Source organism: Elephas maximus, chromosome 13 (genome assembly GCF_024166365.1).
Source record: "Elephas maximus indicus isolate mEleMax1 chromosome 13, mEleMax1 primary haplotype, whole genome shotgun sequence".
In the NCBI taxonomy this organism is placed as follows: domain Eukaryota; kingdom Metazoa; phylum Chordata; class Mammalia; order Proboscidea; family Elephantidae; genus Elephas; species Elephas maximus.
Window position 1 is genome coordinate 77,183,672 of NC_064831.1, and position 18,494 is coordinate 77,202,165.

The window sequence follows — 18,494 nt, forward strand, 5'->3', positions numbered from 1 at the left end:
AATTCTCCCTGGTCCCACTTTGTCTAGAGAATGAAGAAAACCAAAGACACAAGGGAAAGACTAGTCCAAAGGACTAATGGGGCACAACTCTCATTGCCTCCAACAGACTGAGTCCACCACAACCAGATGGTGCCTGGCTACCACCACCAACTGCTCTGACAGAGATCACTATAGACGGTCCCAGACAGAGTGGAGAAAAATGTAGAACAAAATTCTAGCTCACAATAAAAGACCTGACTTACTAGTCTGACAGAGACTAGAGAAACCCCGAGAGTACGGCTCCTGGACACTATTTTAACTCAGTATAGAAGTTACTCCTGAGGTGCACTCTTTAGCCAAAAATTAGACGGGTTCCCAAAACCAAATGAGACTAAATGGGCACACCAGCTCAGGGGCAAGGATGGAAAGGCAGGAGGACACAGGAAAGCTGGTAATAGGGGACCCAAGGTCGAGAAGGGGAAAGTGTTGACATGTTGTGGAGTTGTCAACCCATGTAACGAAACAATATGTGTTCTAATCGTTTAATGAAAAACTGATTTGGTCTTTAAATCTTCATCTAAATTACAATAAAAAAAAAGAAAAGAAAAAATTCTCCCCTAGAACCTTCAGAGAGAGCATGGCTTTCTGACACTTTGATTTTGGACTGCTAGCCTCCTGAACTGTGATACAACAAATTTCTATTAAAATAAATTTTAAGCCACCTAGTTGTTGGCACTTTGTTATGGCTGTCCTAGCAAGCTACACAATACGGGATCCAAAAAAGGGTCAAGAGAAACCGAGCCTCAGCTTCCGAATCTGGTTAACGGAGATAGTACCTATCTCTAAGGTCATTAAGGGGTTAGATGAGATAATGTAGGTTGAAATGATTGGCATGGAGTCTGGTATACTGTCAACATTTGCAGCAATTGTTTTGATTAATGACTTGGTGATGACGTGACAGTCTTGGGGGGGTGGTGATGTAATACTTAAAAGAAATTACATTAGTATTTAAGAAAACACTTTAAGAAATATCTGCCACTGAACATAGAGGCAAAAAGAGCTCCACCAAGCCTCTTCTACAGAGGGAGAAAGAACAAGAGCCTCTCATCCCTCTTTTGGTCCCAGCCTCCTCCTCTCCTGGCTAATGCGGAGAGAGAGCAGAATTGCTAAAAGTCTTGGTGGAAGAGCCCCAGGGGGACTGGAGTGATGGAGAGGAAGCTCTCAAGTCCTTCAGACCTCCTCCTCCACCCGTCACTCTATCATCCCCCTGGTTTAGGGTCCCTGAGTACATGAGGGTGGGACTCTGAGAGGGAAGGAGGAGGCAAGAGTAGGAGGGTGAAATGGGGCTCAGGATTTTGTGCTGTTCCCCAGAGTGAGAGGAGAAGGGTAGGGAGAGGCAGGAAATTAGAAGCTAAATCATCTGGGAGAGGGCAGCTGAAGAGCTGTGGAAATGAAAGACGGCAACCCATGTGCTTGAAAAAAACACCACTGGCGCTCGGCCCTGTCTGCACAAAGGAGTCGTTCAACATTCAGCAAGTATTTATTGAGTGCCTATGTGCCTTTTTTTATGTGCCTAGCATCATGCGAGGCCTTAGGGATCAAAGCAACAACAACAACAGACAAACCCATTGTCACCGAGTTGATCCCAACTCATGTCAAACCCATGTGTTACAGAATGGAACTGAACTCCATAGGGTTTTCTTGGCTGTAATCTTTATGGAAGTAGATTGCCAGGCCTTTCTTCTGAGGCACTCTTGGGTGGGTTTGATCTGCCAACTTTTCAGTTAGCAGCTGAGTGCAAGCTGTTTGGGCTACTCAGGCTCTTTAAACAAATCAGTTGCATTGAGCCGATCCTGACTCATGGAGACTCCTTGTGTGTTAGAGTAGAACTGAACTCCATAGGGTTTTCATCGCTGTGACCTTTCAGAAGCAGATCACCAGGAATTTTTTCCGAGGTACCTCTGGGTGGATTTAACACCTCCAACCTTTCAGTTAGTAGCCGCATGCTTAACTGTTTGCACCACCCAGGGGATCAGTAGCTGCAAAGCAGAAATGGCCTCTGTCCTCCTGGAGCTGACTTCAAATTTAGCCCAATCCATTTTTTTTTTTTTTAATCTACTCTATTACTTTCTGAGCAAAAAATATTCATAGTTGCTTAGGCCAAATACCTTGGGACATCGTGGCCTCCTCTCTTTCTCTCCCACTGCACACCCAATCCGTTGGCAAGTCCTTTGGCTGCGTCTTCAATATATACCCCAAATCCGAGGACCTCTCGCCACCTCCGCCTTTATCACCCCAGGCCACCGTCATCTCTCTCCTGTCATAGTCTCCAGGCTGTTCTCCCTGCTTCCCGGCTGATCTCTTAATAGCCTCCTTTCCCAAAGGCAGCAAGACTGAGCCTTCTAAAACAGAAAACCCTGGTCGCGTAGTGGGTAAGTGCTATGGCTGCTAACCAAAGGGTTGGCAGTTCAAATCCACCAGGTGCTCCTTGGAAACTCTATGGGGCAGTTCTACTTTGTCCTATAAGGTTGCTATGAGTCGGAATGGAGGAATCGACTCAATGATGGCACTGGGTTTGGCTTTTTGGTTTTTGTGTATGCTAATCCTCTGCTCAAAGCCCTCCTGTGGCTACGTTCTTACTCAGAATTGAAGGCAAAATGCTGGCAGTGGCCCACAAGGGGCTCCTGGTCTAGCCTCTGGCTGCCTCTTTAACCCCATCACACCCTAACAGCAGTAACAGCCAGGAGGATGAAATGAAATTCACTTCCTGAAAAAGGCAGGAAGTGGGGAAGGACAACTTTGGGCCTCCTTTACCACCAGCAGATTTTCCACAAAGCACAGTGTGAACCCCACCCTGGACCCTGCATTAAACTGACAAATACCACGGATAGTAACAGCAGGTCAGAGTATTTTAAAAACATCACTATAGATCAAGTTAAAAATTAAAGACAAGCCTCACACAGAGCAAAAGTGTCTGTAGTCCTAACAAAGGATCAATATCCAGAATATATAAATAGTTCTTATAAAAACAACGAGGAGAAAATATTCCAGTAGAAAAATGGGCAAAGGGTATGCAAAGGCAACTCACGGTACAAATGTAAATGGCCAATAAGCATCTGAAAAAATAGTCAGCCTTATTAGTAATCAGGGAAATGTAAATGAAAACAGTGAAATACCATCTTTTGGTAATGCAACTGGGAAAAGTAAAGAAGGTGAATGATGTGAAGTGTGGACAAGGATGTGGAGAAATGAAAGAGTGTAAGTTGGTACAATCTTTTTGGAGGGTGATTAGCATTACATTTAAAAAATTTAAATTTCTGACTTTTGACCCAATAATTTTACCATTAAGTACGTATGATTTGTTTGTGTTTCTGCCCAAACATGTATATAGAACATTATTCATTGAGGTGGTTTTCAAAGGTTAAAAAAATTAAATGCCCATGAATATGGGAATACTTAAATAAACTGTGGGACATTCATGGTGCGAGAACATTCATGTGCATAAGTTAGATATCTATGTGCTGACAGAACAATCGCTAACACGTATTTATGGAGTTCTGTAAGTGCATATGTTTGTATAGGTATTTCCTAGAAAAGGGCCTAGAAAGGTAGACAAATAATTACTACTAACGGGAGGTGTCATGGATTGAATTGTGTTCCCCCAAAATATGTGTCAATTTAGCTAGGCCATGATTCCCAGTATTGCGTGGTTGTTCTCCATTTTGTAATCTGATGTAATTTTCCTATGTGTTCTGAATTCTAATCTCTCCCTGCGGTTAATGAGGCAAGATTTCATTATGTTAAAGAGCGTTAGGGTGGGATACAACACACTCAGGTCGCAGCCCTGATGCTGTGTAAGGGGAGTTTCCCTGGGGTAAGGCCTGTATTAACTTTTTCTTACAAGAGATGAAAGGAGAGAGAAGCGAGCAGAGAGATAGGGACCTCATACCACCGAGAAAGAAGTGCCAGGAGCAGGGCATGTCCCTTGGACCTGGGGTCCCTGCACCTAGAAGTTCCTAGAGCGGGGGAGGATTGATGACAAGTACCTGCCCTTAAAGCCAACGGAGAGAGAAAGCCTTCCCCTGGGACCGCCACCCTGAATTCAAATTTCTAGCCTCCTAAACTGTGAGAAAATATATTTCTGTTTGCTAAAGCCATCCACTTGTGCTATTTCTGTTATAGCGACACTGGATAACTAAGACAGGAGGAGTGGGTTTGGGGATGTGAAGCAGGAGCGCCACTTTTTTTCTCTATATTTACTCTAGTTCCATGGTTTCCTCTATTTCAGTTTTACAAGAGTAATATCTATTATTTGTCTAATTAAAGAATATTATTTGTGTAACTAAAATTTGTATGTAAATGTACTCGTGTATTTACTTAATTTATAAATTCATGTAAAAAAGTTAGGTCTTTCGAAAAGACAATGGCTTCCCCATACCCCAACCCCCCAATATACCCATTTTGCAGATGATAAAGCAGACAGAGAAAAACTACTTGCCAAGGCGAAACAACGGGTCAGTGGCAGGAATGCAGGGATGGAGCTGCCAGTCAGAGAGAATTTAAAGCCCTCAGCCTGGGGTATGAAACACAGCCTTCATTCTCAGTTTGTATTTTCCTGATTACTAGTGAGGCCGACTATCTTTTCAGATGTTTATTGGCCATTTACGTTTCTATTATGAGTTGCCTTTGCTATCCATGGGCCATTTTTCTGTGGGATTTTTTTTTTTTTCATATTGATGAGACAACCCCATAAGATTTCAAGACAAGGCGATCTGGCATGATAAGAGCCAAATTAATAGCAGAGTTACATTTATTGAGGGCTTAGTATGTGCCAGACAGAATGCAAAGAGCTTTACATGCAATAACTAATTTTAATCTTGACTGACTCTGTGATGTAAATACTACTGTGATTATTCCCATTTTACCAGTGGGGAAGCTGCAGTACAGATAAGTAACTTGTAAGTATCGGAGGTTGAACTGGATCAGTCTAACTCCTGTCTTTTTAAAGAAATGGGTTTTTGGAGGACAAACTTATAAACTAAGGTCAGCAGAGACCTTCATTCTCTTGTTACCCCCATGCAGTGGCATACTAGGGACAGGGCAGTATGGGTCATGTTCCAGGGAAGGGAGTTCCCTCCGTTGCTCCTTTCTTGTAGGACAAGCCCGAGGGTAAACGAGTCAATGAAGAAATACACAAGCCAACACTTATTATTTTCTGTGTTGCTTTTAGTATGTTTTGGTTGTTGCTATCCTAAGGGTTTTTTTTTTTTTAGTGGGTATGAAGTATTTACTCAATTTGAGGAACACTGAATATACCAAGGACTGCCAGAAGAACGAACAAATCTGTTTTGGAAGTACAGCCAGAATGCTCCTTAGGAGCAAGGATGGCAAGACTTTGTCTTACATAATTTGGACATGTCATCAGGAGGGCTCAGTCCCTGGAGAAGGACATCATGCTTGGTAAAGCAGAGGATCAGTGAAAAGAGGAAGACCCTCAAGGAGATGGATTGACACAGTGCCTGCAACAAGGATTCAAACATAGCAACAATTGTGAGGATGGCACAGGACCAGGCAGTGTTTGGTTCTGTTGTACACAGGATCACTATGAGTTGGAACTGACCTGATGGTACCTAACATCAAAAATGATTAATGACTTTGGGCATTTTTTTCATGTGCTTATTGGCTATTCGTATGTCTTTTTTTTTTGAGAAATGTTTATTCAAATCATTTGTCCATTTTTAAATTGGGCTGTTTGTTTTCTTATTACTGAATTTTAAGTTCTTTATATATTCTGGATATTAGACCCTTGTTAGACATACGATAGCAAATATTTTCTCCCATTCTGTGGGCAGTCTTTTAACTTTTTTGACAGTGTCCTTTGAAACACAAAAGTTTTAAATTTTAACAAAATCCAATTTATCTATTATTTCCTTGGTTACTTCTGTTTTTGGTATCATATCTAAGAAATCATTGCCTAATCTAAGGTTGTGAAGAATTATGCCTATGTTTTCTTCTAAGAATTTTATGGTTTTAGCCCTTACATTCAGGTCTTTGACCCATTCTGAGTTCATTATTGCATATGGTGTGAGGTAGGAGTGAAGCTCCTTCTTCAGGCTGGTTTCTCTCTCTTTGTCCTGTGCCATAGCTACACAAGAATGAAACTGTACTGGTCATTCTTTAGCAGCTGATACGGATGGAGCTCCCAGTTTCACGCTCTAGGCCTGGCACCCAGGTAACCAAAACCAAACCAAACCCACTGCCATAGAGTTGATTCCGACTCATAGCAACCCTACAGGACAGGGTTGAACTGCCCGATAGAATTTCCAAGGAGCGCCTGGCGGATTTGAACTGCTGATCATCTTGGTTAGCAGCCGTAGCACTTAACCACTATGCCACCAGGGTTTCCGGCACCCAGGTAGCAGTCCTCCAACTTTTCCGTTTGGGTAAAATTTAACTGTTAAAACTATATTCTCCCCAAACCGATGTTTAAACTACATCTCCTCAATAACCAAATCAGAATATTGTCCAACCTGAGATATGAAAAAACATATTTGGAGAGAGTGAAGGAGTTACCTAAAGTTATCAGGAACCTAATTGGCAGAGTCAGAATTTGAACCCTGAGGAGAGAACCCTGGAAAAAAGGGAGTTGGAAGTCTTAGGTCATAGCCTCAGCTCTGCTACTTGTTACCTGTGTTCACTTGAACCAGTCATCTCTCTCTTGGGATCTCAATTTTCTCATTGGTGAAGTAAGTGAGTTAACCTTGAGTAACTACAATAATAACAATTTATTGAGCATTTGCCACATGCTGGGCTCTGTGACAGGCACTTTACGTACAATGCCTCCAATTCTTTCAATAACTTTGCAAGGCAAGTAAAATCTTCATTCCGCAGAAGAGGAAACTGAGATTCTGAGGCCAGTAACTGAGGCCACTCAGTTTGGAAATGGCAAGACTGGGCCAGGAACCCAAGTTCTTTCCTTTTCACCACCCTACATTTCCAAGTCTCTTATTCTTTTTCAGACTCAGTGTCTTCATCTGTAAAAACCAATAAACATTCCTTCCTCATTGACATGCTGTGAATCCTGCGTGCAGAGCCGTTCATTCATTCACTGAATCTTTACTGAGTAGCTACAAATGCCAAACTCTGTTCTAGCGTGAAGATAACAGAAGACAAGACAAAACCTCTGCTTCACTGGAGCTTAGAAAAAACAAAAAAATTTTAGAGCCTTAAAGAGAAATGAAGTCCTGATACATGCTAGGATATGAACCTTGAAAACATTATGCTGAGTGAAATAAGTCAGTCACAAAAGGACAAATATTGATGGCCCCATTTATATGAAATAGGCAAATGTATAGAAACCAAAGCATTATTAGTCTTTATTGGGGTGGAAAGAAGGTAGGAATGGGGAGTCATTGCATTGCGAGCACGGGGTTTTTGTTGACGGTGGTGGAATAATTTGGAAAAGGATAGTCCTGATGTTTGCACAACATGGTGAAGGTGTTCAGTGTCACTAAACTGTACATGTAAAAATTGTTGAATTGTCAAAAGTTTTGTCATATATATTTTTTACCACCAAAAAAAAAAAAAATAAAAAGAAAGAAACAACTAGCTGGTATCAGTGATGAGTGCTATGAAGAAATAGCGTGATGGGAGTGGAGTGAGTGAGGGCCATCAGGGGAGCCCTGAGAAGAGGTGATATTTGGGCAAAGACCTCAATGACTAGAATGAAGCCCAAGCAGGAAAACTTGGGGACAGGCTGTTCCAGAAAGAAGGAACAGCGAGCACCAAGACTTCGAGGGAGGGACAAGCTTGTAAAAGAGCGAATGAAATAATATAAGTCAAGTAAACGTTATGGGATCAATTTAGTGCAACAATTTTTTACCGTGCGCCCACTGTGTGCCAGTTAACTGCTGAGCACTGAGTTGTCATAGACGTTAAGTACGGTCCCGATCCTTGAGGATGAAATGGTGTATCCAATCAAGAGGTGAAAAATTAATTTCTATCATGTTTTTACAAATGTGCCCAGCAGCCGCAGAGTGCCACGGGAGATCACAGGCCGACGTACCCAGGTTCAGACACCCGGTTCATTTTCTTCGCAGCCACAGTGCCTTTGTGGCCTCGACCTCCCTCCTAGCACCAGGGTGCGCTGTACAGTATTTTAGCGTGGGCAGGACGGCGCGGCGCTCTCCCTCACTTCCCCTCTCGCTGCGCCGCACTTCCGGAGGCTAGCGGAAGTGGGGGCCACGCGCCCGGCCGGGGTCCGGAGACATGGCGGGGGCGGGGCCGGGGGAGGTGCACGCCGAGCAGGTCCGGGCACCCCTCGCCCCGGCCCTCTGAGTCGGGACCGGACAGGTGAGGATTTCCCCTTCCTCGGCCCAGCCTCCAGGCTCGCCAGGGCCACGCCGGGAGGCCTCGGGTTACCGCGATGGGGCCGCCCCCTCCCTCTGGACGCGGATCCCCCATGGCCCCCGCCCACCCTCAAAAGTTTCTTCCCATTGAGGCCCCGCCCCAAGCTTTTCTTTCCGGGTGCGCCCCCATGGGCTTTATGCCCGGCCCCTTGGCATTCATTTCCTGTTTTAGAAGCAGTCACCGGGAGTTGAGGGGTACAGCTGCCCCCATAGGGAAACAGACCCAGCATGGGGAGAGGACTTGCATAGTGCCACAACGTGACTTAGTGGCCCGACTCAGCCAGGCTTCACAGATAACGTACTGAACGCCGATTATGTGCTTGTCCACTGGTAAACCCTTTTGTCTTCGAGCCTATTCCGATTCAAAGCGACCCTATATGACAGAGTAGAATTGCCCCATACGGTTTCCAGAGAGCGGCTGGCTGGTGCATTCCAGCTGCCGACCTTTTGGTTAGCAGTCGAAGGCTTAACCATTGCGCCATCAGGGCTCCTGTCCAGTACTAGGCTCTGAGAATATCTTAGTAATCAAAGCCGACATGGTTACTGCGTGCTTGGAGAGTATAGTTTAGTGGGGGAGTCAGACATTAAACACATGTCATACAAGCAGAAATATAAATAAACTTGGCAATTATTATGGAGGAGACAAAAAATAATAAAACATCTAAAACAGGATGGTCAGAGAAGATTTCCTGAAGGAGGTGACACTTAAACTGTAACTTGAGAGATTATGGCAAAAGACAGAAGCACATTCCAGATAGAGGGAATAGACCTTGGGGGTGTCTGAGTTGGCAAAGAACTTGGCATGAGTCATGCCCAAAATTCAGGAAGGGAGGCTTACTACGGGTCAAGCACTGTGATGGGGATGTGGAATATGTTTGTACTGGTCCACGGGGAGCTCACTGTCTAGTAAAAGGGCAAGACATAAGTAAAATACAGAGACAAAGTTGGAACTGTGATAAGTGGTATGAAAGAGAGATGTGGCTAGTATATTTGGATTTATGTAATTGGGAGGTCAGGAAGACTTCCCTGAGGACGTGGTAAATGAGCTGATGCCTGAAATTAGAGTTACCTCAGTAAAGTGAGGAGAGCTGTCCAGACTGAGTTTAACAGCAAGTGCCAAGGATCTGAGACAAAAGGTAGGATACCTGTTGAAGAAAAGGTTAGAGTAGAGATCAGTGGGGAAAGATGAGGCTGGAGTGACAGGTAGAGGCAAGATCTTTGAGCACCTGGTTTGCCATGTTAGAAATACTGATCCTTATTAAGAGCAATGAGAAGATACCCGTTTTAATCATAAAGGAAAAGATGATCAGAAATGGGTTGGAGGTGGACAAGAGTTGATTGAAGAGACCAGGTAGGAAGCTGTTGCAGTAATCTAGGCATGAAATTATACAATTTTCGATCGGGTGCTTGCAGGTCGTGACAGAAAGAACTAGTGTATTATAAGGAAACTGTTTAGGAGGTAAAATCTCCAGAGCCTAGTAACTGATTAGGTATGGGATCTGAGGGAAAGAGAGTATTAAGGAAGACTCTGAGGTTTCTAGTTCATGTTAGCAGATGAGTGACCATGCCGTTCACTGGAATAGGGAAACTGGAAGACGGTCAACTTTGGGGGAAAATATCACAACCTACTCTTTTTTTTTTTTTAATAACTCCTTTGTCGATTAGGGGGGACATTCATTATATACTTTTTCTGTGTTGCTTGAATTTTTATGAGTATTTTTACAATATATATTTTTAAAAAATACAGATTGAAAATATTTTAGAACTTCATCACATTCCTAAAAACTATAATTGTATCATACATAATGTAATGAACGTGTATCACTGAAAGTTCAGCTGAGAGAAGTGTTAGGAAGTTCAGTGATGATGTCCTGTGCAGCCTGGAGCTGTGGCTCATGGACCTGGGCCCCTTCCCACTGCATCCCACCCCAGTATTGTTGTCTTTACCTCAACAAGAGAAATCCTAACAGTAATCGAAAAATCGCATTGATTAAGGGTAAGGTTGCAGATTATTGTAATTGCTTCAATAAGTTGTACACATCTGTAAAAAGTTGAATTGGCAAAAGTTGTGTGACAGATACATTTACAGCTGTGTGAGATAAATTTACAACAATGAAAAAAAAAAAAAAAAAAGAATAGCTGCCAAGGCTGCTTAAGTACAACCAAACACCTCATGGGATTTGGTTCCTTGGGTTGGAGGTTTAGGGTCATGGTTTCATGGGACATCTCAGTTAATTGGCCAAATAATGTGTTTAGTGCTGTGTTCTACCTTGTAGTTCATTGTGTAGTGCCTGGGGTCTTAGAAGCTTGCAGGCGGCCATCCAAGGCACAACAGTTGGTCTCTATTCACCTGGAGCAACAGAGGAAGACGGAGAATCAGGAATAGAAGGATATGGAATATGTGGCTAATTGCCTCCGTGAACAACTGCCTATTTGCAATAAGACTAGAAGAACTGGCTGGTGCGTAGCTACCACTACTGAATTTTTTTTTTTTTTTAATTTTTTTATTGTGTGTTAAGTGTAAGTTTACAAATCAAGTCAGTCTCTCATGCAAAATCGTATACACACCTTGCTACGTACTCTTAGTTGCAATCCCCCTAATGAGACGGCATACTCCTTCTCTCCACCCTGTGTTCCCGTGTCCGTTCAGCCAGCTTCTGTCCCCCTCTGTCTTCTCATCTCCCCTCCAGACAGGAGCTGCCCACATAGTCTCATGTGCCTACTTGAGTCAAGAAGCTCACTCCTCACTTCTATCATTTTCTGTGTTATAGTCCAGTCCAGTCCCTGTCTGAAGAGTTGGCTTTGCAAATGGTTCCAGTCTTAGGCTAACACAAGGTATGGGGACCATGAACTCCGAGGTCCTTCTAATCTCAGTTAGACCGTTAAGTCTGGTCTTTTTATGAGAATTTGAGGTCTGCATCCCACTGCTTCCTGCTCCATCAGGGATTCTCTGTTTTGTTCCCTGTCAGGGCAGTCATCGGTTGTAGCCGGGCACCATCTAGTTCTTCTGGTCTCAGACTGGTGTAGTCTCTGATTCATGTGGCCATTTCTGCCTCTTGGGCCCATAATTACCCTGTGCCTTGGTGTTCTTCATTCTCCCTTCCTCTAGGTGGGTCGAGACCAATTGATGCATCTTAGATGGCCGCTTGCTAGTGTTTTAAGACCTCAGACACCACTCACCAAAGTGGGATGCAGAATATTTTCTTAATAGATTTTATTCTGCCCGTTGACCTAGATGTCCCCTGAAACCGTAGTCCTCAGACCCCCACCCCTGCTACTCTGGCATTCGAAGCATTTGGTTTATTCAGGAAACTTCTTTGCTTTTGGTTTAGTCCAGTTGTACTGACCTCTCCTGTATTGTGTGTTATCTTTACCTAAAATAGTTCTTGTCTACTATCTAATTAGTGAATACCCCCCCTCCTTCCTTCCCTCCCCCCCTCATAACCATCAAAGAATATTTTCTTCTCTGTTTAAACTCTTTCTTGAGTTCTTATAGAAGTGGTCTCACGCAATATTTGTCCTTTTGCAACTGACTAATTTTCACTCAGCATAATGCCTTCCAGATTCCTCCATGTTATGAAATGTTTCATGGATTCACCATTGTTATTTATTGATGCGTAGTATCCCATTGAGTGAATGTTGATGGGTACCTTGGTTGCTTCCATCTTTTTGCCATTGTAACAGTGCTGCAGTGAACATGGGTGTGCATGTATCTGTTCGTGTAAAAGACTCTTATTTCTCTAGGATATATTCCAAGGAGTGGAATTGCTGGATTGTATGGTAGTTCTATTTCTAGTTTTTTAAGAAAGCGCCAAATCGATTTCCAAAATGGTTGTACCATTTTACATTCCCACCAGCAGTGTATAAGTGTTCCAGTTTCCCCACAACATCTCCAACATTTATTATTTTGTGTTTTTTGGATTAATGCCAGCCCTGTTGGAGTGAGATGGAATCTCATTTTAGTTTTGATTTGCATATCTCTAATGGCTAATGATTGTGAGCAATTCTTCATGTATCTGTTAGCCACCTGTATGTCTTCTTCAGCGAAGTGCCTGTTCATATCCTTTGCCCATTTTTTAAATGGGTTATTTGTCTTTTTGTTGTTGAGTTTTTGCAGTATCATGTGGATTTTAGACATCAGACACTGATCGGAAATGTCATAGCTAAAAAGTTTTTCCTAGTCTGTAGGTAATCTTTTTACTCTTTTGGTGAAGTCTTTAGATGAGCATGGGTGTTTGATTTTTAGGAGCTCCCAGTTATCTAGTTTCTCTTCTGCATTGTTAGTAATATTTTGTATGATATTTATGCCATGTATTAGGGCTCTTAGCATTGTCTGTATTTTTTCTTCTGTGATCTTTGTCATTTTAGATTTTATATTTAGGTCTTTGATCCATTTTGAGTTCGTTTTTGTGCATGGTGTGAGGTATGGGTCTTGTTTCATTTTTTTGCTGATGGATATCCAGTTATGCCAGCACCATTTGTTAGAGAGACTGTCTTTTCCCCAATTAACTGAGCTTGGGCCTTTGTCAAATATCAGCTGCTCATATGTGGATGGATTTATGTCTAGATTCTCAATTCTGTTCCACTGGTCTATGTATCTGTTGTTGTACCAGCACCAGGCTGTTTTGACTACTATGGAGGTATAATAGGCTCTAAAATCAGGTAGTGTGAGCCATTACTGAACATTTGATCAAAGATTCCACAGAAGAATCCTGATCAAAAGGGAGGATGCAGGACAGAATTTTAAATTCTTATGAACTCTAGACTTTTTGGAGCCATAGAAGGTAGATGAACCCCTGAAATTATTGCCCTGAGATAATCCTTAAACCTAAACTGTCCCCTGAAATCATCTTAAAACTGAACAGTAGTTTAGCTTAACTAGTAAAGAAGGCCTGCCTCGAGCATTGTACTTAAAAGAACTATCTGTATGGGATCAGATTGACAACAGCAACTCAAAAGATTAGATAGGAACTTTACGGGATAGTGAGCTTCTCTCAGTGAAGGAGGAACAACTCAGAAAAGGAGGGTGAGAATGGTTACACAACTTGAAGGACGTAATCAGTGTTACTAAATTGTACATGTAGAAACTGTTGAATTGGTGTATGCTTTGCTATGTACGGAACCCTGGTGACACAAGTTAAAGCACTTGGCTGCTAACTAAAAGGCTGGCCATTTGAATCCACCAGTGACTCCTTGGAAGAAAGATTTCTCTGTAAAGATTAAAAAAATAGCTTTGGAAACCCAATGGGGCAGTTCTACTCTCCTGCAGGGTTGCTATGAGTTGGAATCAACTTGATGGTGGTGGGTTTGGTTTGGGTTTTGCTGTGTATATTTTCAACAACAACAACAAAATGAAATTTAGGGAAGAAAGAGAATTTAAGGTAGAACTGTGCACATTAATTTTTCTAGAATAACCATCTTGTTAGGTGCTGTCAAGTTGGTTCTGACTCGTAGTGACCGTGTGTACAACAGAATGAGAACACTGCTTGGTCCTGTGCCACCCTCACAGTCCTTATGCTTGAGCCCGTTGTTGCAGCCACTGTGTCAGTCCATCTCGTTGAGGGTCTTCCTCTTTTTCACTGACCCTCTGGTTTACCAAGGTTCATGTCCTTCTCTAGGGACTGATCCTTCCTGATAACATGTTCAAAGTTTGTGAGAGAAGTGTTGCCATCTCTTCTTCTAATGAGCATTCTGGCTGAACTTCTTCCAAGACAGATTCATTTGTTTTTCTGGCAGCCTGTGGTATATTCAGTATTCTTTGCCATCTTTGTAATTCAAAGGCATCAGTCCTTCTTCGGTCGTCCTTATTCGTTTTTTCAGCTTTCACATGCATATGAGGTGATTGAAAATACCATGGCTTGGGTCATGCGTACTTTAGTCCTCAAAGTAACATCTTTGCTTTTTAATACTTTAAAGAAGGCTTTTGCAGCAGATTTGTCTAATACAATGTGTTGTTTGATTTCTTGACTGCTGCTTCCGTGGGCGTTGATTGTAGCTCCAAATAAAATGAAATCCTTAACAACTTTGGTCTTTTCTGTTTATCATGATGTTGCTTACTGGTCCAGTTGTGAGGATTTTTGTTTTCTTTATGTTGAGGTACAACCCATATTGATGTCTGTAATCTTTGATCTTCATCAGTAAGTACTTCAGGTCCTCTTCACTTTCAGCAAGCAAGGTTGTGTCATCCATATATCACAGGTTGTTCATGAGTTTTACTCCAGTCCTGATGCTGCATTCTTCTTCATATAGCCAGCTTCTTGGATTATTTGCTCAGCATACAGATTAGTATAACCATCTACCTTGCTTAAAATGGGAGCCTTAGTGGCGTAATGGTTAAGAGGTTGGCTGCCAACCAAAAGGTCGGCAGTTGGAATCTAACAACTGCTCCTCGGAAACCCTATGGGGTAGTTCTACTCTGTCTAATAGTGTCGCTCTATGAGTTGGAATTGACTCAATGCAACAGTTTTTTGTTTTTTTTTAACTTAAAATGATCAGTGGCCCTGTCTAAGTTGAACAACTGTGGTAAACTTTATCAAACTCTAAGTTATATGGGATTAGTCTGCTAGAAGGTGCCTACTACCCATTCCTGGGCCTCACACCCTCATCCCATCCTGGTCTCCCTATTAGACTCCATCCCCATCCTTGGTTGGCAGGGTGCTGGTTGGCAGAGGTGTTCCAGGCCGGGATCGAGTGACGCTGTTTTGTACATTACTTGGTAATTTTAAAATGCCGAAACCTTAATAGTGTGTTTTTTAAGCTGCATCAAAAACATCACTGTTATGAGGAGTACAAAAACCAAACCAAAACTGTTGTCGTTGAGTTGATCCCAACTCATAGCAACCCTGTAGGACAGAGCAGAACTGCCCCGTAGGTTTCCAAGGAGCAGCTGGTGGATTCAAACTGCCGATATTTGGTTAGCAGCCAAGCACTTAACCGCTGTGCCGCCAGGGCTGCTTATAAGGAATGGCTGTGTGAAAATCCATATTTGTTATTTGGATGTTGTGGGGGATATTGCCCCCTTTATCATTCTGAGGTCCTTTGAGAAAACTCATGGGAGAGATTTCTTTGAAGATCCAGTGCTGGGAAAAGCTGTGCTTATTCCAAGCAACTATTAAGTTTTTATCTTATTGGCAGTACAAATTCTTTAACTGATTATATTCTTCTCTTTGCTTTGTCTGCTGGGAAAATCAGAGCCAAATTCGAAGCTTGGCAGTTCTGCAGGTCTTTATTGTATGCGTTCTCTGTACCCCTGGCATCATTTTATTGTCCTATCTTTGTTTTCCCATCACAGTGCCTGTTTTCTAATTGTTTTTATTGAATTATGCGTAAGCACAAAATAATACTTTAAAAGTATATGTAACATTTAAAGAATAAAAGCACAATGAGTGCCAGTTAAGGGAAAAACGAAACAAAACAAAACCTTTGGAATTCCCAGCGTGTCCCAGCTCCCATCCCATTTTCTTACTTGCTTAGAAGTAACCACTATTCTGACTGTTAAACATTTGGGATTCCCGTGCTTTTCTTAATTGTATACCATATATATTTGTATTCTTAAACTATAAATTGTTTGAACTTATACAAATGGAATCGTAGTGTATATATTCTAGCAGCTTGCTTTCTTCATTCAATATTGTGTTGTGAGGTTCATCCGTGCTGTCATGTATAACTAGTTCATTAATTCATTGCTGCATAGGACTCCACTGTACGAGTATGTCTCAATTAATTAATCCCATCCACTGTTGATGGCCGTTTGGGGTGTTGTCAGTTTTTGCTGTTGCTGACAGTTTGCCACAGACATCTTGTATATGTCTGCTGTTCTGTAGGTACAGACATTTCTCTAGGAGAGGATTTCTCAACCTTGGCCCTGTTGACCACTGTTTTGGCCCAAGTCATTTTTTGTTGTGAGGGTGTGTCCTGTTTACTGTAGGATAATTAACAGCATCCCTGGCTGGCCTCTATCTGCTATACACCCATAGCACCTGTCCCCCAGTTGTGATTGCAAAAAATGTCTTCAGAAATTACAAAATTACCCCCAGTTGAGAACCATTGCTGAGGAGCGGGGGTCTGCAAACATTTTCTATAAAAGGCCAGATAATAAATATTTTAGGTTTTGTGCACCATATGGTCTCTGTGGAAACAACTCTTCCTTTGTAGAGCAAAAGCAGCCATAGGCAGTTAGGTGTGGTTGTGTTCTAATAAAACTTGGGCAAGATTTGACCCGAGGGCATTACTTTGAAGACCCTTGCTCTAGTCTAGATCAGTAGGAAATACGTTTTATATCCTCACTCAGTGCCTGTAATTCATATATAATTGAAACAAAAGTTTCACAAAACAACACTTACTAGGTGTGAGACAGTTTGATATTTTCTTTTCTATGGTATTTCATTTTTTAAAATGCCAACTGGTGTACCAACTAAACTGATTTTCAAGACCCATTCATGGGTTGTGACTGGCAGTTTGATAAACTTGATTTGCTCAGTTCTAGAAGCATGTACATCTCTAATTCGACAAGATATTATATATTTATGTAAGGCATTTCAAATCCCTTTTAGAAGGAGACAGAATATAAATAAATACTTCATTATGTGTATGTTTTTATTTCTAAAATACAGATTGGACCCGGTCACTCTCCTGCTTAAAACCTGTGGTATAGCTTGTGTGGCGTGACATACAAAGTGTTTTCTGATTGGCTCAATTCTGCTTTTCTAGGCTTCTCTCATCACTTCTTTGCTTGCTGTGCTCTAACCACTTGGAACTATTCTGTTGCCCAAATGTGCCATGCCATTCTTGTTTCAAGCGTTCTTATTTTTACATGTGCTCTTCTTTCTTTCTGGAATGTTCCTCCTCTGCTTTGCCTAGTGAATTCTTTATTCTTCAAAGCCCGTGTCAGGTGTTCCCCGCATTCATTCATTTAGCATATTTATGAGCACTTCATGCGGCTTAGGCACTGTTCAAGGTGCTGGGGATACAGTGATGAATTAGACAAAATCTCTGTTCTCCGGAATGGGGACACATAGTGAAAAAGTAAACAGATAAATAGGATAGTTTCAGAAAGTAATGAGGGCTATGAAGAAAATAAAATAGAGGAAAAGGGTAGATTGATACGCATGGAGAACGGCACTTCTTCAGCCAGGGCAGTCAGGTGAAACCTCAGAAGAGTTGCTGTGTTAGCTACTGCTTGAATGATGAAACAGGGGCAGCTCCGTGAAGGTGTGAGGAAAGTGTTCCAGACAGAGGGAGCAGGAAGTCCAAAGGCTTTGAGATAGAAATACTTTTGAAATGTTCCATGGTTAAACAGAAGACAAGTATTGTAGGAGTATAGTGAACAAGATGGAGAGAGTGGTTTTGGGGGATATCAAGGTCAATTGGCATAGCAAAGTTTATTAAGACAATGTTCTGCATTCCACTTTGGTGAGTGGTGTCTGGGGTCTTAAAAGCTAGCAAGTGGCCATCTAAGATGCATCAATTGGTCCCAACCCACCTGGAACAAAGGAGAATGAAGAACACCAAAGACACAAGGAAAATATTAGCCCAAGAGACAAAAAAGGGCTACATAAATCAGAGACTCCATCAGCCTGAGACCGGAAGTACTAGATGATGTCTGGCTACCATCAGTGACTGTCCTGACAGGGAACAGAACAGAGAGTCCATGACAGAGCAGGAGAAAAGTGGGGTGCAGAACTCAAATTCACGTAAAAAGACCAGACTTAATAGTCTGACTGAGACTGGAGGGACACCAGAAGACATAGCCTCCGGACTCTCTGTTAACCCAGAACTACAACCATTCCTGAAGCCAGCTCTTCAGAGAAAGATTAGGCTGAACTGTAAGACATAAAATGATACTCATGAAGAGTGTGTTTCTTATTTCCAAGTAAATACAGGAGACTAAATGGGCAGCTCCTTTTCAGAGGCGAGATGAGAGGGCAAAAGGGGACAGGAGCTGGTTGAATGGACACGGGAAATCCGGGGTGGAAAGGGGGAGTATGCTGTCATGTTATAGGGATAGAAATTAGGATCACATAACAATGTGTGTATAAACTTTTGTATGAGAAACTAACTTGAGCTGTAAACTTTCACCTAAAGCAAAATTAAAAAAAAAAAAAGATG

At 42.2% G+C, this 18,494-nt stretch overlaps 1 protein-coding gene across 5 annotated transcripts in view; it reads left to right on the forward strand.

Annotated features, from left to right (window-relative positions):
• The first annotated feature begins 8,214 nt into the window (after positions 1 to 8,214).
• DET1 (DET1 partner of COP1 E3 ubiquitin ligase) overlaps positions 8,215 to 18,494 on the forward strand; it is a 41,469-nt gene continuing 31,189 nt past the window's right edge. For 2 of the 5 annotated variants that reach the window (XM_049905925.1, XM_049905926.1), the window contains exons 1-2: positions 8,470 to 8,717; positions 10,664 to 10,847. The gene's annotated coding sequence lies outside the window, so the exon portion shown is untranslated. Of the gene's footprint in view, positions 8,332 to 8,469; positions 8,718 to 10,663; positions 10,848 to 18,494 lie in introns of those variants that run through there. The other 3 variants (XM_049905927.1, XM_049905928.1, XM_049905924.1) reach the window with 2 other exon arrangements.